This window comes from Symphodus melops (genome assembly GCF_947650265.1).
Source record: "Symphodus melops genome assembly, chromosome: 19".
In the NCBI taxonomy this organism is placed as follows: Eukaryota; Metazoa; Chordata; class Actinopteri; order Labriformes; family Labridae; genus Symphodus; species Symphodus melops.
In genome coordinates, this window is record NC_136709.1 from 13,126,910 (window position 1) to 13,148,462 (window position 21,553).

The window sequence follows — 21,553 nt, forward strand, 5'->3', positions numbered from 1 at the left end:
ATATAAAGTTGTGTTAACTTGCTGTGATATGATTTGTTCACACTGTGAACACTGTCCTTTACAAGGCTACTGATCTAATAAGTGGGTGCATGAAAAGTGTCCCTCTGCTATGTTACTGGTTCCACATTAGACACTCTCTACATGAACGTACACATGGCTGGAAAGGAGTAGCTTTTGAATAGAAATAAGACCAATGTCAAATAAGTCATCTGGGTAAAAAACATTGTCATGTATAATAATAATATTTTTTATCAAAAGCAGATTGCAGCAACTTCCTCAGTCTGTGCAAACATCATTCAATGTATACAAGCAGAACTTTATAAAGCTGTCTGCTCATTAGGTTTTCTCCTGTCTGCCCCCTGGTGGAAACTTCTGTCTGCCTGCCAGTTAAGCACTAGCGCAAACGATGCTGTATGTTATCAGAGGCATGAAACGCTAAAGGTTTCACATTCTACAGGCGCACACTTTGTTTTAGATAAATGTATTTAAATTCAATGTGCGCATATTAAAATGTTCCAAATTTGCTGTAACTTGCCAGAACAGATAGGCCTCAGAAGATAACATTTCAAGAACCAATTCAATAAATCAATTCAACAAAATACATTTACAGCATTGTCCTGCAGTGTTTCATTTTCAGCTGGCTGAAACTTTTGTAGGATCATAGGATGGAGGCTTAAGGAAAATGTGTAGCCGCTTGCACACACAAGCTTAAAACTAGTTTTAGTTTAGTTAGAGTTTTGTCCAATATAGCATTGATGATTCTGACCACCTCCATTAAAGGTTCTGTTACATTTGTCTGCAGGGAGAAATCGTCTGTTAAGGTCAGCGAACATGCAAAATGGTTCCACATGTGACACAAGCAAACCAGAGGATGGGGAGCTAAGATCAGATAGCAAAGATGTATAAAGATCTAAATAAGAAAGCCATATGTACAGGAAAAAAGGGCTTTCTCCCTTTTTGGTATTGAATAAACATGTGAACTGAGATTTGCTCATGTCAGTGATTTAAGAGTTGCATCTAAACATTATACAGTATTTTTCAAATTGGCAAATTCAAGGGCAGCTCCAGCAAAATTTGCTGCAGTCTCTTTTCATAAAATGTTTATTTCGTTCAGTGTCTAAGTGTCTTATATTGTATTATTATATGCCCTTTGTAGTTGACTGTCTGAGCCTATGCAAACCTTTAAACACATCTTTAATCATGCACACACTATGCGTTTGACATCAGCTGCTGTCACTTTTAAGAGGCAGAATATGTGAGTCGGAAAAGGGCTCATTATGCTTTTGGCATACAACTTTATTTTTCACAAGTGCAAGAGAATGTCAAGTGAAAAATGTATTCTTAAAAACCCACAATTTAATCCAATTTTTAATTAAAAGCATCATTAAAACAATTTTTTGTGCTGTCAAGAAAAGCTTCGCTTAAAGCCCTCAAACTCTACACTCACACTCACACACACACACACACACACAGACACGCTCATAATCCAATCTTATTGTTCGTTTTAGTTTGACACCTTGAGCGAGTTTATTGGGAGAGGCAGATATCTTACATCAGTTGGTGTGCAGCGTGTCAGTGCACAGTGTGTAATCTGAGAGGAGCTCATATTAGCATAGTGATTCAAACAAAGCAAAGGCTCTGCCAGTGATGTAAACATGGGGAATTAAACCTCCTGCAGTTCACTACCCGGTCATCTTCAGCTAATTTGACTGTGCAAGAAATCAAGTCTCTACTCAATTATAGCATCTGCTTTCCATGCAGAACTATGAGAGCGGATATCATTTACAACCCCAGATTGTGCGCGCTATAAGCCCTCTTCAAAAGGGATTTAAATTAGAGAAAGTATGCCTTATAAAAATGTTCTCTTCTTCTTTAAAAAAGTACTAATATATGTGCATAATACTCGTACAAATGCCTGCTGGGATTTCATTACAGATGCAAGATTTGTTCTTCCCAAACTCTCTTGTTTTTTTGTTTTTCTTTTTCTTGTTAGAGTTTTTGTTGCTGCTGTTGACCTTTTCGGTCAGAACAAGATCTTGTCCATGCTCTCACAGCCGGAGAGCCATTGGCAGGCCTGTGGCTGGCAATTACGCCTCAAACTGCTCTCCTCATGCTCTTTGTACAAACTCTCAGACATATTGGGAATCTACCACCCACTGAACTCAGAGCTATCAGACAAAATAAAAAAGAACTTTGGCTTCATAGTTTCGCAATGGCTGCTGGGCTCCAGATTTGATAGCTATTTACACATAACTGAGCTTGGGCTCTGTTACGTTTGCTCATTCCAGAAATGTAACATTCATTTGTGATGTTGAGATGTTTGTCTGTTGGAGGAAAAGGAAAGAGAAAGGACATCATGTTGAAATATTTTTTTGTTTCAAGTGAATCTGAGTATGGGAGCCTACACGGACATGCTTGAAACTGCAGTTCATTGAGTGGCCAGAGGCTTTCTCCAAAAGCAATTCAGTCCCCACTAGGCCCCATGTTGAAACACCTAACTCTAGAATAGAATCAATGATGCTTACAGCCTGGTACTAAACACAATTTTGGTTTCTATACCTGAGATTGTTATTCAGGACAACTGCAGGATGTGATTTCTTTTTTGTTAAAGTCGTGCATAACAAGCTGGGTGGCCACAATAAAAGGTAACAGCCAATAAGCTCCCAGCAGTGTGCCGTTTTTTCATGCAAATATCAGACGTATAACCCATGAGCTGTTTACTTGTACTATCAGGTCTATCCATTTTCCCTCTAATTACTGTATGTCTTTTAACCGTTAGCAGCAGGTCTCTGTGTCTTTGGGTTCATTCTACCTCTCCTTTTAGATTTGTCTCTGTTTGTCCAGCAATGATGAATTTTTGGCAATTTACTCGCCAGTTAATGTGTTAAGGATGTAGACTGTACAACTTTTGTAACCGGCTGTCTGCGAGCCCCTTGCTGTTCTCGACTCTCTTGTCCAAGTTTTGTGAATTTTTGGCTAAAGACCGTCAACATGATGGCAGCCAGGTTGCCAAACTCTAGTTTGAAATAGAAAGTAAACAAATAGATGATGTCTTAGTACATCCATTTTTGGACTATACTGGTCTACTTCCTCTATCAAATTTTTGTGTTTTTTGCAGCATTGCAATTCTGCTAAGTCATGTAAGGCTGACCTTCTACATTAAGCTTTTTTTTCATCTACAGTATCTGAACATCTTTTTTAATGGAGGATTTGCCAATTTAAGAAAGACAGAGTTTCAGACATTCCTACATCTGCATGCTATCATATTCCACTGTGAACTTCCGCTTAGCTCACTGCAGCAAATGGGCCATTTTTGTAGAACCTTAACTCCAACTCTAATGAGTCCCAGATCGATCCCCACTGATAAAAACAGCTTATTTTAACAGTTTCCAATGCAGTAAAATTAAATAATTCATCATTACTCTGAGCAGCATTTAGTGAAATGCCATATTTGGTTAATCCTCTGGAACTGATTAGAACAAGCCTTTAAAGTATAAACATATGACATGATCCAAGTAAAACCATTCCTTCACAATATCTGATCCGTATTTTCTTTGAGCAAAGCCATGTAGTAGCAGAGTAGGAGGATTTTGGGTTGCTCTGAGTTTAAAAGCAAAGATATGATGAGCTGATAGATTCCCTGACGTTTCTATAAAAACAAGGCTCTGGTGATACCCAGCTGTATTTGGACCCTGTGACTCACACTCTCAGAAGAGGCTTCCCTTGTCTCAATGCGGCTGAATAGCACACAAGGAGGCAGTTAGTGACCTGGTGACCCCATCGACAGAGAAACAGAGCTGGGTGGGATTATATCAACGTTAGCTGGACCCGGGCCAATTCTTAGCCATAACATTCTGGCTAGAGATAACATACTTTTTAATTATATATGGAATACAGCTACGTTAAATTTCTCAAGTGAACCCTCTCCTGGGAGGTCGCCACTAAACTTGACATAATACATCAAACACTGCTTAATGTGATTACAATGTGCAGGGGTCTGCAGTCCAGCCAAGAGCCTGGGAGAAGTTGCCAAGCCTTTTGTCTCAGGACAGGAAGTCCTTCTGCTTACCTTTGAATGGAAGTAATTTTCTAAATGAAGCAAGTATCACGATGTGGCCTGATGTGTCAGGTTTGCATTGAGTGTGTGTTGATCCACTTGCATGTGTTATTATATCAAACTCAAATAGTTACACACATATGCGTATGCAATGCAATATAACGTGGATCACATTTTTTTCCCACCAATATCATGTGTGGTGTTTCTTGCATAACCGATCATACTGATATAGCCTGCAAAAGCTTTGTTGTCAAAGGTAGTCATTGGTCCATATTTGTGTGTGGCAACTAAAACGTGATAAACTAGCAATTGTTTGTTTTGGATCGTATTTTTGTCACTGCTTAGCCTTGACACGAACGCGCAGAAACAAAACGCACCACGTGATCATCCTTTGTAAGTTGTCTTTTTAATGTGAATTTCAGAGTACAATGTGGGGAAAGGTCTTAAAAAATAGTCGTATCACATCAAATTGAATTGTTATCAAAGTAAAGAGTCTCATTAAACATCGGCATAATCTCAGTACATGTGAACTGTCATAAAATGGTGTGTTCTTCTCTTAAGAATATCGCTCATGACTGTGAAGGAAGGGCAGGTTTTGACCTGCCTGGTTGGACTCCAAGACAATGTCCGTGACCATCATTGTAGTACAGCCCAAAAAGTCAATGAGTTGTGTGGAACATGTTTTCAGGAGTCAGGGTTAGCATATCCTCATGTTTTCATAATTCAAGGTTGTGTAAGGCTTCTCTTAATTCCCTCTAAATCTGCATAATGACTATTTTGAACTGCTTAACATGCTCTTCTGTACTTGACAAAAGAAGACAGTATGAATACCAATAACTAAAGGAGAATGACAGAGGCAGGCCGATACCCTTGATGTTGAAGTTGATGAACGGTGCTGAAGCAGCTAATGTGTCTCAACATTTGAGACACATCATGGTGCTTCTGGCTCCCTTAGCTGTCATTAATAAATGTGTTTCAGAAGGAACAAAAACACATGCTGGTTTTGTTTGCATAATGCTGAAAATAGATGAATTACATCAATCTGGACGATGATTTGTTTTTGTTGGACACCTGCCCCTGTGTGCTCCTTCATCCTTTCTTGACAGTACATGGAAAAGTCGTCTCGTCCATCAGGTCTTTGCCATTTCAAGGTAACCTTAAAACTCTGTGTCAGGCGGTCAATCCTTGAAGTGGTCTGCCAGGGAAAGTTTTCGCTCCAAGGTATAACTGTGTAGTCGAAGGTAAATCATCAGTGGGGAATAAAAGTAAGCTATTTCAGGTTCTTATTCAGCAGGTTTTTGAGGCCATTTAGTTACATCATTTGTGCTGTTGCAGGACTTATTTCAGCAATCAATGCGATGTCTACACATCTGCCAAGCTACATGACTGAACTGAATAACATGTTAAGTTATTCAAAGACATGAATTCAAAGACTTTACAAGTTTGAAATTGACCACTACCTGTTCATTGTTAAAGAAACAAATCCATGCTGACCATCCCATTATATTATTAGAAGTCGATTATATAAATAGGAAACTTAAACTAACTTGATTCATGTTTGTATTAAAATGAAAAAGGAAATATTGTTTCCATAAAAGAAATAATACATAACAAATAGACAGCCTCAGATTGCAGCTTCCACTGATTACAAATGCATATAAAATGTGTCAGATCAATCAGCTGCATTTGCATTTTTCAAAACCAATTCTGATTGCATGTAAATTAAACGATGTGGCTTCATAAAGAAGTGTTTTTTTGCTGTCTCAAATAACAACCCACTTACTGCTATAGCTGCAGTAATGAAGCCTGTTAAAAGTGATAGCATTTAGCTGATCATGAATAATTCTGAGCGCATTTTCTCCAAAAAGGCAGACTGTTCAAAGGCTATTTCTAACATGCTGGGACCCGATCTTTGACAGGCTCAAGTTTTTATTTTGATTCTTCTTTTAAAAAATTTCCATCATTATTTCTCCCCCCACAAAAATATCTGTCTAAAATGTAACAACAGCTAAGTTGAAAGCTGTCACTGTATCCACTCTGAGCCCCCACCTGCTGCACACTGCTCACCTTGTTGAGAATGCATTAGTTACCCCTAAATTTCCATTCCAGGACCGAGGTCCGCCGTATAATTCAGCTGATTTTTGATCACATGAATAAAGAGTGTTGGACAAGCAATTAGATTTGCATACACACTTGTCCAAGGTTTGCATTTATGCCATACCTGTGCACCCCACACTAATGAGGCAATTATTTAGACAGCAGGCCTGCAGGTCTATTGGTGGAGATGGCTTGGAGTTTGCAGCTGCAGTAGTAACATGGTTAGCAGGATCTCAGAGAGGCTGAGGTAGACAGGGAAGGATTTTACACCATCTAATGAAGAAGAGTTTTCACATTTCACAGCAAATAATGAATTCTAAAACAAATTTGCTCGGAATAAGGAATGAGGTTTTGCAAGAGTGGTGAAACGCATTTTAAGCGCAGAGCTGGTGGGGAGAATTTGGATTTCAAAAGGCATATGGTCGTCTTTCATGCTGCTTTTTTTTTTCTTTTTTCTTTTTTTTTAAATAAAGCATAAAGTATTTTCATATCAGACAAAACCCAGTAATGTGGAACTATTTGTTTAATATCCCTAAAAGAAAATAACTTCTCCTGAAAAACATTTGATTCTTGTAGACCAACAATTACTTATGCGTGGATATCTTGTTATGGAACTTCAAAGAGAAAAAAACAAACAGCTACTGAAGTATCCTTTTAATGACCACACTAATCAATCGCCTGCCTGCTGCTGTACATTGAACTTTGTGAGTAGGAGCGAGCCACACATACACACACACACACACACACACACTCACACAAACACACTCCTTCTGATTCTTTCCCTCACGCACACAAACTACCTCCAAATTCAGCTTCATTTGATGGCTCCTACAATCATGCTTGAATAAATTACCTACTCGAGAGAGTAAATGCCTCATGTTTGCTCTAAATGAGCAGTGTACAAACAGATTTGTTTGACCCATTGGAAAACTACATTTATGCTATTAATCTGTAAGTGCCATATTTGTTTGTCAATATTTCACCTCAGTATCATGTTATAAGATGCAGCAGGTATCGAGGTATTAGCTTAACTCCCTGGTAAATGTACAGTAGATTGAAATAGTACTGTGTTTATGAGTTACATCACAGTTACATTTCAGGGAGAGCTACATGTGTAAATGCATATTGACCTGTTTTTCACTCAACTTTATCCTCATCCTTATCCTTATTTTTTTCCCCTTCCTTCCTAAAAAAAGAGAATGCAGCAGGTATCGGTCAGGAGAATTCACTTTAGGCAAAGAGGGGCTGATGGTGTTTGTATTAAACAACAAACTGGAGAAAGATGTGATTTCTGTGCACGTAATAATGCAGCTTTGTACTTTTTTTCTGATCATGCGCATGTTCAGCTCTTTAAATGATATTGCGAATACGGCTAATAACACATTGATATGAAAGCAAGAACTGTCATTATAGCGTTGGACTGTACTTCACACACCAGCTTGGATATCTTGTAGACAAAACAGCCACAGAGTTCCTTAAACCTCTTTTTTCCCTCATAAACCCTCACCCCTCTTTGTCTGACAGGAAAACTTCACACTGTGCAGAACTAATGTGGATGACAACTTTCAACAACATTTTAAGAACATTTTCAGGAGTGCGTTTGTGAAGACAGCTTATGACAATTTTTCCAGAATTCTTGGGTGTTGCCAGTAAACTTTTGACTGACACCAGCCTAGCTCATCTGCACAACATCACCATTTATGCAAGCCTTAACAATCCCGTATTCTGCCTATTCTAGTTTTACATGCTCTTTAGTGTATTTTCCAGGTGTGTTGTGCATGTTTAGGCACATCTATGTGCAAAAAATTCGAACTCCGCGGGAACGTGGTTTTCGGGTTCTGTTAAATTACAGGATTCTCTGTATAAAGAGAGCAAGCACGTGCCGCTTTACCTCAACTAGCACTCCCTTTCCCAGGGGACTCCCTCTGGTGGTGTACACGAGTGAGTACAGCTTAAGGAATATATTTCAAAATTATAACAAAATACATAAAAATGTGTCCTTTCTCACATACAAAAAACTTCAATGCAATCATTACTCACGTTACTACACACTTGTGGGTGTCACATGCTGTTTTTTTAGACTTCACTCTCAAAGCTCCTGTGATGACTTTTTAATTGGCCATAAGAAAGAAAGAAGAAGGTATTACTCGAGCCTCTCTGTGACCTTTTTTTGCGATTTGCACAGCAAATCACTACTTGGGAGAGGTTTGACTGTTAAAAGAAAGGAGGATGTGTACTGCTCTGGCAACATGGGGCGCAGAAATCGACACAAAGGAAAAGTACCTCACAGGAGCTTTAACATTTTAGACGTGGACGTACAAGAAACTATTTCAGAGAGGTAGTGTGGATTTGAGTTTATAGTACTTTTAACACTCAGTGCAGGAACAAGACATTCACATCAAGGGGATATAATCTATGATCCAGTATAGCAATTATATTCTTGACCTCTATGTCTCAATGGCTTCAACAGGTTCAAATCAATGCAGGGAACTTTATCCGGTTGCAGGATTTATTGTTAGACAGGCCGTTTCTGGGCTGCATGTTGGTGAATAATGAGGAGCACTGAAAGGTTTGGTCGGATCAATCCGAAGAAAAGACGTTTTCCAAAAGCCTGACTAATTATGTTCGCGCCTTCGATTACTGTCTGGAGCAGAACCACAACAAAAAATATCAATGAGTTGTTTTGACTTGATTTACTCACAGGAAAGTCAGCGCAGGCCCTGAATGACCCATATAAACTTTGCAGTGCAAACCTCAAGACATCTTTATCCCCCTCCGCAGTGTGCTGCTGTCCTGATGCTCATGTGAAAAGAGGCCGTGTGCTCCTCGCACAGGTTCAGTTAAAGTTACACATTAATATCCACACATGACCTTTTAGATGAGCTGCAGCATTAGTCTTGTGGTTTCTAACCTGTCCTGTGTAGACATAGAGTAATGTGCTGGTTGACCGCTGAGCTGACCCCTCCAGGCATTAGAATGTAGACCACATGCCTCGACTGTGTCTACCTCCACTGGAACACGCGATAAAGTCTAAAACAAATACAGAGCAAATGTGCTGTATGAAGTCTTATCTCCACGCCGCATACTGTGCTGATGGAATAGGCTTGTATCTGGTTTGCTCTCCTCAGTTTAACGTGCATGGGCAAGCACACAAACATGCACACACCTAAGCTCATGTACACATGTAAACACACACAGCACAGAAATACTTCAACCTTCAAATACCATTGAACTCTCGATTTGTTTTTGTGCAACAATGAAAAAAAAAAAGAAGTAGCTTGATTGACAAGTTCAAATAAGTAGAAACATTAGCATCTTAATTCCAGGGACTGTCACATTTGGTTAGCGTATCCACTTCAAGGATGCATCTAATAAAGGAAAGGTATTCACGTTCCTGAACAAGCCCTCCTTTATAACCTAATTGCTTTTGGTTCAATAGCTTAAAAAGTCATTAATTACAGGGCCAGCTTGTAATGTAGGTTAAGGTGGCTTTTTTCACCAGGGTAATGAGCCGGTATGCATGGCGGCCAGGCTGATTTTGATGCGATAATAGGAGGGGTGAATACCATTTTTTCACCTTTGCTCGATGACGGCACTTGCTGAGAGAAGAGAGAGGTCTTTTCATCGTGCCTAAAAAAAGAAAAAAAAAAACTAAAGAGGCAACAGATAATTGAATTCCACACAGTGCTATTTGTATAGCTGGCAGCATATTATGCGTGAGGTGCAAATGGCCTTAGCCAAATGTGGATGACATCAAAATGATATGTATTGTGCTAGTAGAGAATGTAATGTGTTTGTATGTGCAAATGTGCATGTCCATTCGCAGAGTTTTCATTATACCCTCAGTGTTGATGGTTGGATCGCTCTCTGTTTGTTTGCTGTTGTTATTTTTTTCAATTCGCATCACAAGACATGCTATTTACTGCTCTCTTCTTGGCATGGTATTGATTACCTGCTGAGGGTTTCAAACATGAAAATAACAGTCTCCGATTTTTATTTCACCTATGTTGAGTGGCATGCCAATCTTCTGCACACGCATGAAATCTATATGAGCATTCAGTTTTGTAAAGATAAAAGTGCTTAAAGGTCCACACAAGTGACCGGTGAGGAATATGGATGAGCGTTAAACAAAACGATCTTCTTGTTGCCAAACGCTTCCTGTGAGCTACCTTCCATCGATCAGAGCCAAACAAAACACACAGCCTTTTCTTTTGAGCTGCCAAAGAGCACATTCAACAGAGCATTTTTGTCCTATGACCTCTAACCCCCCAGAGATCTGATGGCATTTCATTGATGAGGGGAACAGTGAGAAAGAGGGAGGAAGGAGAAAAGGAGCAGGAGGAGGGCAAGGGGGAATGATAGCAGTGGTTGCTCAGTGACTTTGGAGGAGATTAGACGACTGAGTTCACCTTTAATGACGCTGGAGATAGTCTTTCAGTGAGGGGGAAATGCCGGAGCTCAGCAGTTTGTTTTGTGTAGCTTTAAGAGCTTCCTGTGTCAGGTTCAGGTTGCCTGTCTCTCTCCCTCTCTCTCTCCCCAGCAGCGACCCATTGTCTCCCTGAGCCACAAAAAGGCAGCGCAGTGCTGAGCGATCGACAGAGCGGCTCGGCCCGGCTCCTCTGACATGGCAAACCCTAACCTCCTCAGGGGATTCTTCTGTGGGACATCAAGGAATCTCATGACAACACATTTGCGTGGGTGTGTCCCATTGAAAAATGAATCTCAGTCAGGCAGGATCACTGCATGAACACACGCTGATGCTCAAATGAAAGTTCATGGGGGGATTTCTAGCTCCCCTTGAAAATGTCTTTGACACTTTTTAACCCATTTGGAAATCAGGGAACACACCGGTTATGGTCTTTGAAAGATGTAACATCTGGGAGCATAAGGAGCTTTTGGGGGCTTCCTGTGCAGCAGGTGATTAAAGGACTTTCAGCCAAGACTTAATTTGCTGTTGCTTTCAATCAACGCGTGGATTGACAACTTCTTTGGGCAGATGTGACCTGGACATGCAGGCAGATGTCTGTTTAAAGACAGAAGTTGTTGGGACTCTCCCTTCTGGTAAGAGGCTGTGGTCCATCAGGACCAAAACCTCTCACCACAAGAACAGCTTCTTCCCCTCAGCTGTCAGCCTCATGAACAATGTCCCTGAATTTAGTTGTTTAGTAATGGGAAGTAGTGGCGCACTTATAGTCCTTGGGTTTGTCTGTATATGATGGGGACTTTTTTATTTATTGAGAAGGTTACCAAAGAAGGTTTTTACAGAAGTAACAGTCGCATCAACTTTTTTTTGTATGTAAGCACTGTCAGCCAGCTCTCATCGTCATCTCCCTGTCTCAGCTAGTGTCACATTTCTTTGATCAAGAAACGTCAGTTTTCCACTCCCAAGTGCACTTTTGATATAAGGATACAAAATTCACTGTCTGCTGTAGCGTTACATCATTTTTTTCAGGGCTGCAGTGTTGTTTAATTTTTGGCAAGGCTGACCAGAAGTACGTGTCGACCGTGAGGGATTTTTTTTTTTGGCCCAGAGAGGTCAGAGAGAGGTTGAGGCATTGTGGAAAAAACAGCTCTGAACACATGCTGCCCATCTAAGGAGTCACGTCTGATGTAGCCAAAAAAACTCCCACAGGCCTTTTGCTTTGCAGCCAAATTAAATTCAAACTACTTGAGTCCACTAGAAACAAAAAAAAGGGAAGTGCATGGGTGAGTAAGGTCCTGATAGGGCCGAGGTCCTGCTGCTGACCAAAGAGTGAGACTCCCACTCCCCCTTCAGTGTTTAAACACACACTTAGATGTACACAAGCCACTTCCTCTGTCTTTCTCTTGCTCGTTTTCTCTCGCTCCCCCTGGTACTGAACCTGACATTCCTGCTGGCCCCGTCTCTTTGAAGTGGCTTGTTGGAGCGGGTTCCCGTTACAGGGGCCGGGACTGGCGAAAGCCGATCTGTCTGGCTGAGGAGAACAGCCCTGGCCCAGGGGTTAATCAGCAGACCCCGTACACTGCCCACTCTGTCCACAGTAGCCACACATGCACACACACTCACACACACTCACACATATATATACAAATCCAAACACTGCCCACTCTGTCCCCACAGTGCAGCTGTAACAAGACCAGCCAGATTTGGAGGTTAAGAAAGACAGCCACAGCCCGCCTGCTTTGAAGTTGACTGGCAGCCACTAGGATTTGGACTCTTTAAGAAGAGAGCTGGCAGAGGTTCAAAAATATACAGGGTCATGCGGTGTAGAGGAGGGTGTGTTTGTGTGTGTGTGGGTGTGTGTCTGCGCTGGTGCATGAGACGGGAAGCTGACTAATCTCTTTTTTAACCCTCTGCTGAATGTTGATTTCAGGTTGTATTTGAAAGCTTTATGTGAACTATGTTGACAGTTAAAATGAAAGCTCAAACCGGGAAGACGACTTGTGTTAAGAACCATAGATATGCAAGACCAATTTGAGTAAATAGGCCGTCTGAATATACATTAACCCTTTATTATGAAATAATGAAACCATTAGTGAGGTGCATTTAGCGTAGCCACCGTGCATGTTAATATTTAGATTGCTTTTATCTTGACTTAATGCATCAGTGGCGTTATTGTGAGGGAGTCATTCCACAAAATAATCAGTTGGCAATAAAGCCCGATAAAGCCCAGCAAACAGCGAAAGAGACCATCCAATCAAAAAATGTGCAAATGAACAATTTTGTTTCCTTTTAAAAATACTCATTATAAAGTCAAGTGCATCATTACTACAATAAAAGTAAGGACACAACAAAAATCAATATGCAGAACCTGATGATGATTTTTAAGGTTTTCCATCAAATCTATTGGTTTCTGATTATAACTTCTCAGGAAAGAAGCCGTACACATTTCTTCTTAATGATGTCTCAGGAATCATTCCAGTTCCCATTTACTACAGTCCTCCATGAGCTAAGCATTCAAATAGGTAGCTAATGTTACAGTTTCTGGCCTCTAAAAGCCATTGAAAAACATTTGATACTGCCAGCAGTTTTTGCTTTGTTTCCAAGAAACACGCCTGCAGGCTGAGCCAAGTGGATGTCAGTGTAAAACAATCCATAATAAAAGAGAGTAGAGAAGGGGAAAAAAAACCCAAACCCAATCTAAATCACTTCACTTTAAAAGCCTATTTGTGTTCTACTATCCACAGATTCAGGGTGAATATATGGGATCCCTGACAAGCCTGTTCTGTACAATCCACTTATCTCTCTTGTAGCATCTGGGCATGGATATGATGGAGTGGACGCCATCCAACATGGCACCATGACAAAGTCAACAGTATAGAGCACTACACACAAGGACGACTGGCTCGATCGTCTCTCTGTCTCTCTACTCTGTCCATTAACTGTGGCTGACCCTAATGCCACCGTAAACACAGACAATGACAAGTCGAGAGCGCACAACCAGAAAAAGCAAAAACCAAACAAAAAAAGGAAGGAAAAAAAGTTTTCTTTGTTCGGTTCATTTGTTGCAGATGTGCCGATTGTTTATCAGACCTGATTTCAACTTTTAAACAAAAAGCCAGACATCATTTTTTATCGTTTGATAGATTTGGGAGAAATACTTGTGACAGAATTAGTCCAGACCGTTTGAAAAAGTCACACAACTTTGGACCAATTTGATAAATGATCTGCAGGTGTCGACAGCTTTCATGGCCACAGCCAGTCATCTTGTTTTTAAGTGCATTACCAGACCTGACCCCAGATGCACATTAAATGTTCCAGCATGTCCTACTCTTTGTTTATTCATTGCAGATTGAGTGTGTGCGCAGAGAATAATTGTGTAATGCCCAGAGACGGGATTTGTCCCAGAGTTGGATGTTGTTTTGGTGAGTGTTAAGATCATCAGTGTTCTGTCCTGGTCCTTAGGGGACCATCTTCATTTGTGTCTTTTGTTTATCAAGATGTTTGAATATTAACACAGGCCATTTTTACGGTCATAATGAAGCAGCAGTGCATATCCACACATCTGCACATTTCCATACCGCTCTGTAATTCTGCGTCTCTCTGTCTTAATTTCCTGCTCAATGCTTTCCATAAGAATCAACATTTGCATATGTGTAAAAAGGTCTTCAGTCTGGGGAACCACACCTCCTCCTCCTCCTCCTTCTCCTCTGTATTCAGATATTTGTTTGTTTACTCTTCATTTGCATGGGGTGTAAACAACATTAATGTGAGGGTCTGTTGCCGTCGCGCCAGTTGAAATTTACATGTGTCGGATGACAAGTACCCTAAGACAAAGATGCTAATCGCTCCCGCTAATCAGGATTTTTGCACTTCAGCTCTGTCCGATGCCACCGTCGGTATCTTTACAGCCCCGTTACTGCACTGCGAGCAACTCATCCAGCTCATCAACCATACACCGCAGTCCCTGACAGGTGCTGGTGACGCTGGTGTTTACACCCTAGATCCCTCCAGCACAAAACTTTAATATTCATGTCGGCCGATAAAGGGAATTACTTCTTGATTGCTTGGAGGAACAGTGATACATCTGGCAGATAGAGAAAGGCACTAGTTTCAGGATTCAGATCATGCTTTTTATTTATTTTCTCGCCTGCACTAAACTTTCTCTGGGAGCAAAAGTCTATTAGCAGCAGTCATTTCTTATCTCACTTGGCACACATTTGTTCCTCTACCAGCTCAAATGTGTCTTACAATACACATGACCTGTGGGGAATATTAGGAATACAAGCTTTGGCCCACAAAAACATGCACACAAGGCGGTACATGGTGATATGGGCATTCCATGGGGTCTCTTAAAAAAAGCAGATAGGCTGTGCCACCTAATTTAACAAAGCTTTTCATTTATTATATCCTCAGATTGAATTAACATGCAGAGTAGAGTTTTCAAACATTTTCCCTTCACTTGCAATTTTCACTGTACGTAGTATGCAGACAATAAAGTATTTCTTACAGTTAAACATATTTTTGCATCCTCCAAAGCAAAAATCAAATTTCGACATCTGGTAGTTTCTTATTGAGCTGCCCATAAGACTCTCTGACTTGGGCCTCTGGGGCCTTTTCAACTGACACTGGCATCTCTGGGTAAAGAATGACCCTCATTTCTGTGGACACGGCACTGTGTCCGCTCCCCCAGATCTGGGCGCCCATTCCATTTCATGGTGCATCGCCCCTGCACGTGATTACGCCACACTTTCAGGTGCAGAGGAGGAAATGTTTCGTGAAACTGATGTCCCCTGTCAGCGCCATGCGGCTCTCCCTTCTTCGCAGAGCATGTCACCTCGCTGATTGGTGAATTACTATTCCGATGTGAGGAGCTGGCCCGCCCTCTTGTCCTCAGCTCAGTGGCCCTTTCAGCAAATGAGGAGCCACATTTGAGAAAGAGGTGAAGCACTTCTGGCCTTATTTGCATTGGCTGAATGGAATTCAAATGGTTTAAAGTCAAGATAAGGCTGGTAAATTGCGATGGTGTCAAAACATTAAACACACGTACATGCACAGTCAAGACTAATTGCCATATTCTGCAAGGCTGAGTGAGAGTTTAGAGCATAATATATTTGCTGGAGAACCTTAAGAAAGGAAGACATGCTGCTTTAGGTTTGCTGCCGTTTTTGTCTAAAAAAAAACCCTGGAAAGATGACGTCATTCTGTCTTTAAAACCCCCAAATGATGACATAATTTTATCTCAGAGTAAGGGCTTCTTTTGGATCTACAAACGAGAACGCTGAACGACAGCCAAAGAGAATGTGCATGGCAAGGAGAAGCAGCTGATCTGATCTGGATATGTGTAGTAATTAATTAGTCATTAGTTAATTCTTTGGGCAGCTGAGGCGACAAAATGTAATCTCTTCAGCAGTTCTGTGAAATTAACACTCAAACTCTTGCCCACTTACTTCCACCGTCCCACCGTCTCTGACTCTCGAGGTTTATTTTTAAACCCCCAATCCCACATGCATTACTCAAAAGCAGAGCAAACACAGCACTGATGTTTTTGCAATTATCCAGAGCTTCTTTATACACACACGGTCCCTCATTTATGTGTGATATCATCGCTGGCAAACATTTTTGATGAATTATGCTAGTTATTCCAAGGATTGCTTTTCTTTATTGACACAAATCATACACTAGACAGTGGAGAATAAGTAAGTGAATGGTGGTGATATATTTGAGAATGTGTACAGATATTTCAGACATAATGGCTGAATATGTGCCTTTACAATTACTGAGACATGTTGTGTACATACTCGCACTGGAAGTGTGTCTACCTTGGATGTGTGTGTCTTGGCAGGTTATTGTTGAGCACTGGGATTCTCCTTCAGGTCTGTGTTGGTCTATTCTCGACCAGAGACGCTGGCTCAGTAGACTGGAATCCTTCAGGGCACCAGGGACATCTGATTCCCCCACTGCCTAAGCACTGAACTAAATGCTCCTGCATTATTCATGTGTATATCACTTTATTGCTGTGCAAGGTTTTCACTCAAAGTTTCTGCGCACCATTTACTGTTCCTACCCCCCAGACGTTAACTGACAAAGTTTCCCCCCCCCATCTCCCCTCTTTCTTTCTCTTTCTCTCTCTCCATTCTCCCATGAGGACAGGTTATGGCAAAAGAAGCATAAGCTACTAATTCAGACTTTGGGTCTCACTTCTCTGTGGTCAGTCCTCTGCTATATTTACAACCATGCAAATCTGTTATTGCACAAACAAAAATTAAATAAAACCAACTGCAGCTTTCCTTAAATGCAATGAAATAAACTGTGTTGCAACAAGAAAGTGCAATTAGGGCTTAAAATCAATGGCACTAAAAGCACTGTTAAAGCAATTAGAACACTTATTTAGGCAAGTGTTTACAGCAGGATAACATGTTCATTTAAGGAACAGAGCAGTTAAAAGCTTTGTAAAAATTGTTAGATAATAAAATTGTCTAGATTTAAAAAATATTTTTTTTTTGTAAACATCAAATGAAATGCAGAAAATTATCAAACATCTGAAAAGAACTCTTGGCTTATTTGCAAGCACTTTTAAGGTAGTAAGCCTTCTTTTCTGAGACAGTCCATTAGAAAACATAAATAACAGTGTTATCTCAAATAAAACGAGTGATCTTCTTTCCTGACAGGACTGGTTGTCATGAATGTTCAGCCCTTTCCCCTGTCATTGTAAAGGTAGAGGGGTTATAGAGGTTGCCCAGCAGGATGAGGCCGCAAGCTAGTCAGAGCAAATTACCTGCAGCTATGTGACATGTCTCTGAAAGCTGTTGACTTTGGCTGACACTGAAGTTGTCCATGACAGCAAAGAGTCATACCATCACACAACATGTTACTGTGTTACTCTTTGGTGTGTGTGTGTGTGTGTGTGTGTGTGTGTGTGTGTGTGTGTGTGTGTGTGTGTGTGTGTGTGTGTGTGTGTGTGTGTGTGTGTGTGTGTGTGTGTGTGTGTGTGTGTGTGTGTGTGTGTGTTTGTTTGTGTATGTGTGTGAGAGCTGGGTTTTTATACTGTGCTAATTCAAAGTAGTTTGAAGAAAATGTGAGGCTAATCGCGATTAACGTGTATCATGCTAGCTACTTTAGCATAGCTGTCATTATGTTAGCAGCTTTGTTAGGTTATGTTTGTGCTGCAATGTTATAGCTAAAAATGTGTCAGTATGGTTTGCCTAAGTATGTAACATTTCGGTAAACTAAACTTAGTGTTTTGTTGAGAGATTTGTTCATTTTAGACACAAAGGACCAGGTGACCATCCATGGATTCTGTAAGGAGTGAACGTCTTCTGCTTCAATGCATGACTATTGCGTGTCACGTTCCTTCAATGTGGCCTCTGGTGTATTTTTAAGTTCATCTTAGATTACTTAGGAGTTGCTAAGATAGTTTTATTTGGTTTTAGACTGTAGTCAGTTTGTTTAGCATTGCAATTTGGTATAAGTTAGGGAACCAAATGTTTAAAGTAGCCTATAGGCTACTTATAAAGAAATTGGTACTCTATAGCTGGGGTAACCACCACTTTCTTAGCTAATTGGCACATAAAAGAATAACAGCTTCAAAATAAATTTCTAGTCCTATATCCTGGCATGGTCGATGAAACTACAACATCTGTGAGACTGTTAAAAGAAGCCCTATAGCTTTCTTGGCTCGGCTGCTTGCTAGAAGGTAAAACAACCCCTTTGTTACATCAGTCACATTTAATCCTTTTTTGGACAACAAAACCTGTAAATCAAAAATAAACATGATTGAGGAGGAAATTTGCTAAATCCCTATACTCTGTTACTCTGTTCAAAACATTGAGAAAGTCTGAATATGATAAGCTTAAGATGAGATCTGATGACTGTTTCTGTGAAACTATCTAAATGGATTCATGGACATTAATCTTTGATGGCCATTGGCAAGAATGAGCCAAGCCTTTTCTGTTTGATTTCTGTCTTATGTTTGGATTTGAATGACTTATTAAGAAGTCATGTGTTGTGGCATTATGGCAAATTGTAACCATCGGGTGACAGGGGGAAACAAATGTGTACATAACCATGAACATTGGATGATATTTGTATCTGTTCAGTGAGCATTATTAGAAAAAAAAAGGACAATTTATGTATCCACGGTATCCTTTCTGAAGGACTGAGACCCAATATTTCAGATGAGTTGGTGCGCAGGAGCCCTGATTGATGGGGGGTCTGGTCTCTGCATGGAAAGAGGGACCTGTGTGAAGATTTAGGGCTAATGCTCTTCCTGTTGGAGCCTCCCAATGTTAGGTCATTTCAGGGATCAGGAGATCTGTTTAATCTGCTCCTCAGTTCCCCCTGGTGCAAAACAATGCACGTGGAGATTTTGCCATTCTGGCTGCAGAAAAACGTCCAGGGAAGCGGAGGAAGAGCAGGACCGACTGCAGAGCTGTTGCTGTGGAGCGATGTTGAAGATAATGTGGTATGACATGCCGTTTTGATCTTGACTGCTTTAACACAAGATGCTTAAAGCCATACACGGAGAAAATGCAAGTCTGTGCTAATTACCTGAGTGAGTCAGACGGACAGGCAGGGCAAGTGAAGTGGAGAGAAATGTGAAACCCAGCCAGCAAACTTCCACACCTTCTAACCTGCATTACCACACAGCCACCGGCTTTTCTCCCTCGTCAACACAGTGCAGCAGCAGCGGCTTGCCCCTATTTTGTTGTTGCTCCATTCTGACATGTTTGGTGGCAGTTTAGCTTTGATACGACAACACTCATTTAGTCATCCACTTGCCTGTGTGCTTCATTGTGCTCCCCCACTCGTTTTCTTTCGACCACTCGCTTGATTCTGAGTAGGACAAGAGGAGAAAAGAAGGGAAGTCCCACTGGGGACATTTCTGAGTCATCTAAGTTGTCTAAAGAATTGCTGTACATGGCTGGCAAGCTAATTGGACCCTGACCAAACCAGAGCATCCATACACTTTGTTTCAGATGAATAGCTGATACGCTTTGACAGCAAGGCCTTTAAAATGTCAAAGCAAGAAGCCGACACAATGCTTAGCCCACCTTCTCAGAAACCCAGCATGTATATTGTGAAATGACCACCGATAAATATAATGAACAAGACTCCCTACTTTGCAGTGCCACACATGAACCTGCTCACTGTCGCTGCTGGTTGCGAAGGCCACAGCTTAAATTGCCTCCGTCAAGGCATCTATGGTCTTTGTGTGTGACAATAAGGGGTGACAAAACAGAAAGGACAGCTTTTCTAAAATGTCAGACGGTTGGGGTCCTGCACAAATATCTCCTCTCTCCCTTTCTGTCTATCTTGATCGATAAAGCTACCTTTGACAATGCTGCATGTTGTCACCATGACATTTGGTCACCCTTCTTTTTTCCCCTCACCTGCCTCGCTGCTGAATAGGAATGTAACAATGAGATTTAATACAGGATCAATAGCTACACTCCAATGATACATTCGCTCGCATAATGAATACAGATGGATGAAAACAAATACCTGCATGGGGAATTTGTATTCTGGACAGCGTGTCTGTAATAGCCGTGGCGATGATGTTTCATTACGCTTTTTCGGTTTGTGTGTTCTTTCTTTCAAGCCACACAATCAAATAAAGGATATAGACATGATTTAATCAAGGATATGGCAGTAACGTCAGCCCAACCTCTTGTGTATTTATGGGGATTGCAGTGTGTGTGGACTCGCATCTATGTGATCTCATGCCCATGAATATCATGCCATTGTTTGCATTTCATTCAACAGATATAGGCTTAGTGCAATATGTATAATAAATACTGAAAATGAATTGATCCTTACCACATGTCCGTGTGCGTATATTGAGTTATGTTCCTGTGGAGTACGTTCATAATGTTTGTACTGCACGCATAGATTTGTGACTGGAATATACATGCATGGTTTATCAGTAGTTTTGCATTGAGTGCATATACGTGAATTGTTTACTGTATATGTTGAGTGCATGGTAATAGTATGTTTATACTCTGCATATGAGTTTAAAGACATGTTGATGTATATGGATACATTTCCCCGTGTGTGTTTGTATGAAATCTTACTGAATGAAACAACTCCTATTAATTGAATGTGTGAGGGCTTTATTGGTGCCTAACTTCATGCATTTCTGTGACTGCCAATCCTAAAACACGCTGTGTATCCTCCAGCCTTCTGTTGTTTGATAGTCAGCTCAGAGCATTGTGCTGTTGGGTGTTTGGGCTGTGGGCCCTGCGTCTGGGCCCCTGCGTGACTGACGCCTCGAACGCCCACTGTTTAAACATCTCTCCACGTGTTTCCCTTTTGATCAGCGTCTGCCATTCTTACTGATTTTCCAAATCACTGATGCTTGTCAAAGAATTAATTACCTGGATCGTTGCTCCGCTGACTCCAGCACCAGCTGTGGGGTTCACCAGAGAGACCTCGGCATTCTCCCAGCATTCCCAGCTAATCACCCGCGATCCGTTTCAAAGTCAACCTGATTGGCCCGCTACCTGGAGAATAATGTGGAATTAGACCGCATCCTGACAGTAACAGTTTCCTATTTGCATACAGTATATGGCAGATTAGCTTGCACGTGCCTGCCAGTGGGAGGTGAATATCAGCATCAGCGCCAGTGGTAATGGCAGTTGCCTCCTACAGTTTATTAGATAAGTAATGGTGTAAAGCATTGTGCTAAGCGCACTTCCTTGTTATTAGCTGATGTGTTGCACAATGTGTTCATTAACCATGGGAAATGAACATTTCAACATGTATGTGTTTTCAGAAGATGGGAAAAAAGACTGATTGCTCTGAAGTGATCACTGAACTCAATGCCCGCTTTTGCACAAGTCTTTTACTGAAAGGCATTTCAGCCAATCTCGCTTGGACTTGTAGAATACAGACTTGTGGATGTAGCATAATCAACACAACATGTTCAAGAGGGGTTAGCCTTCAGGGTTGATATGGGCAAACCGCTTGCTGTGAGGACG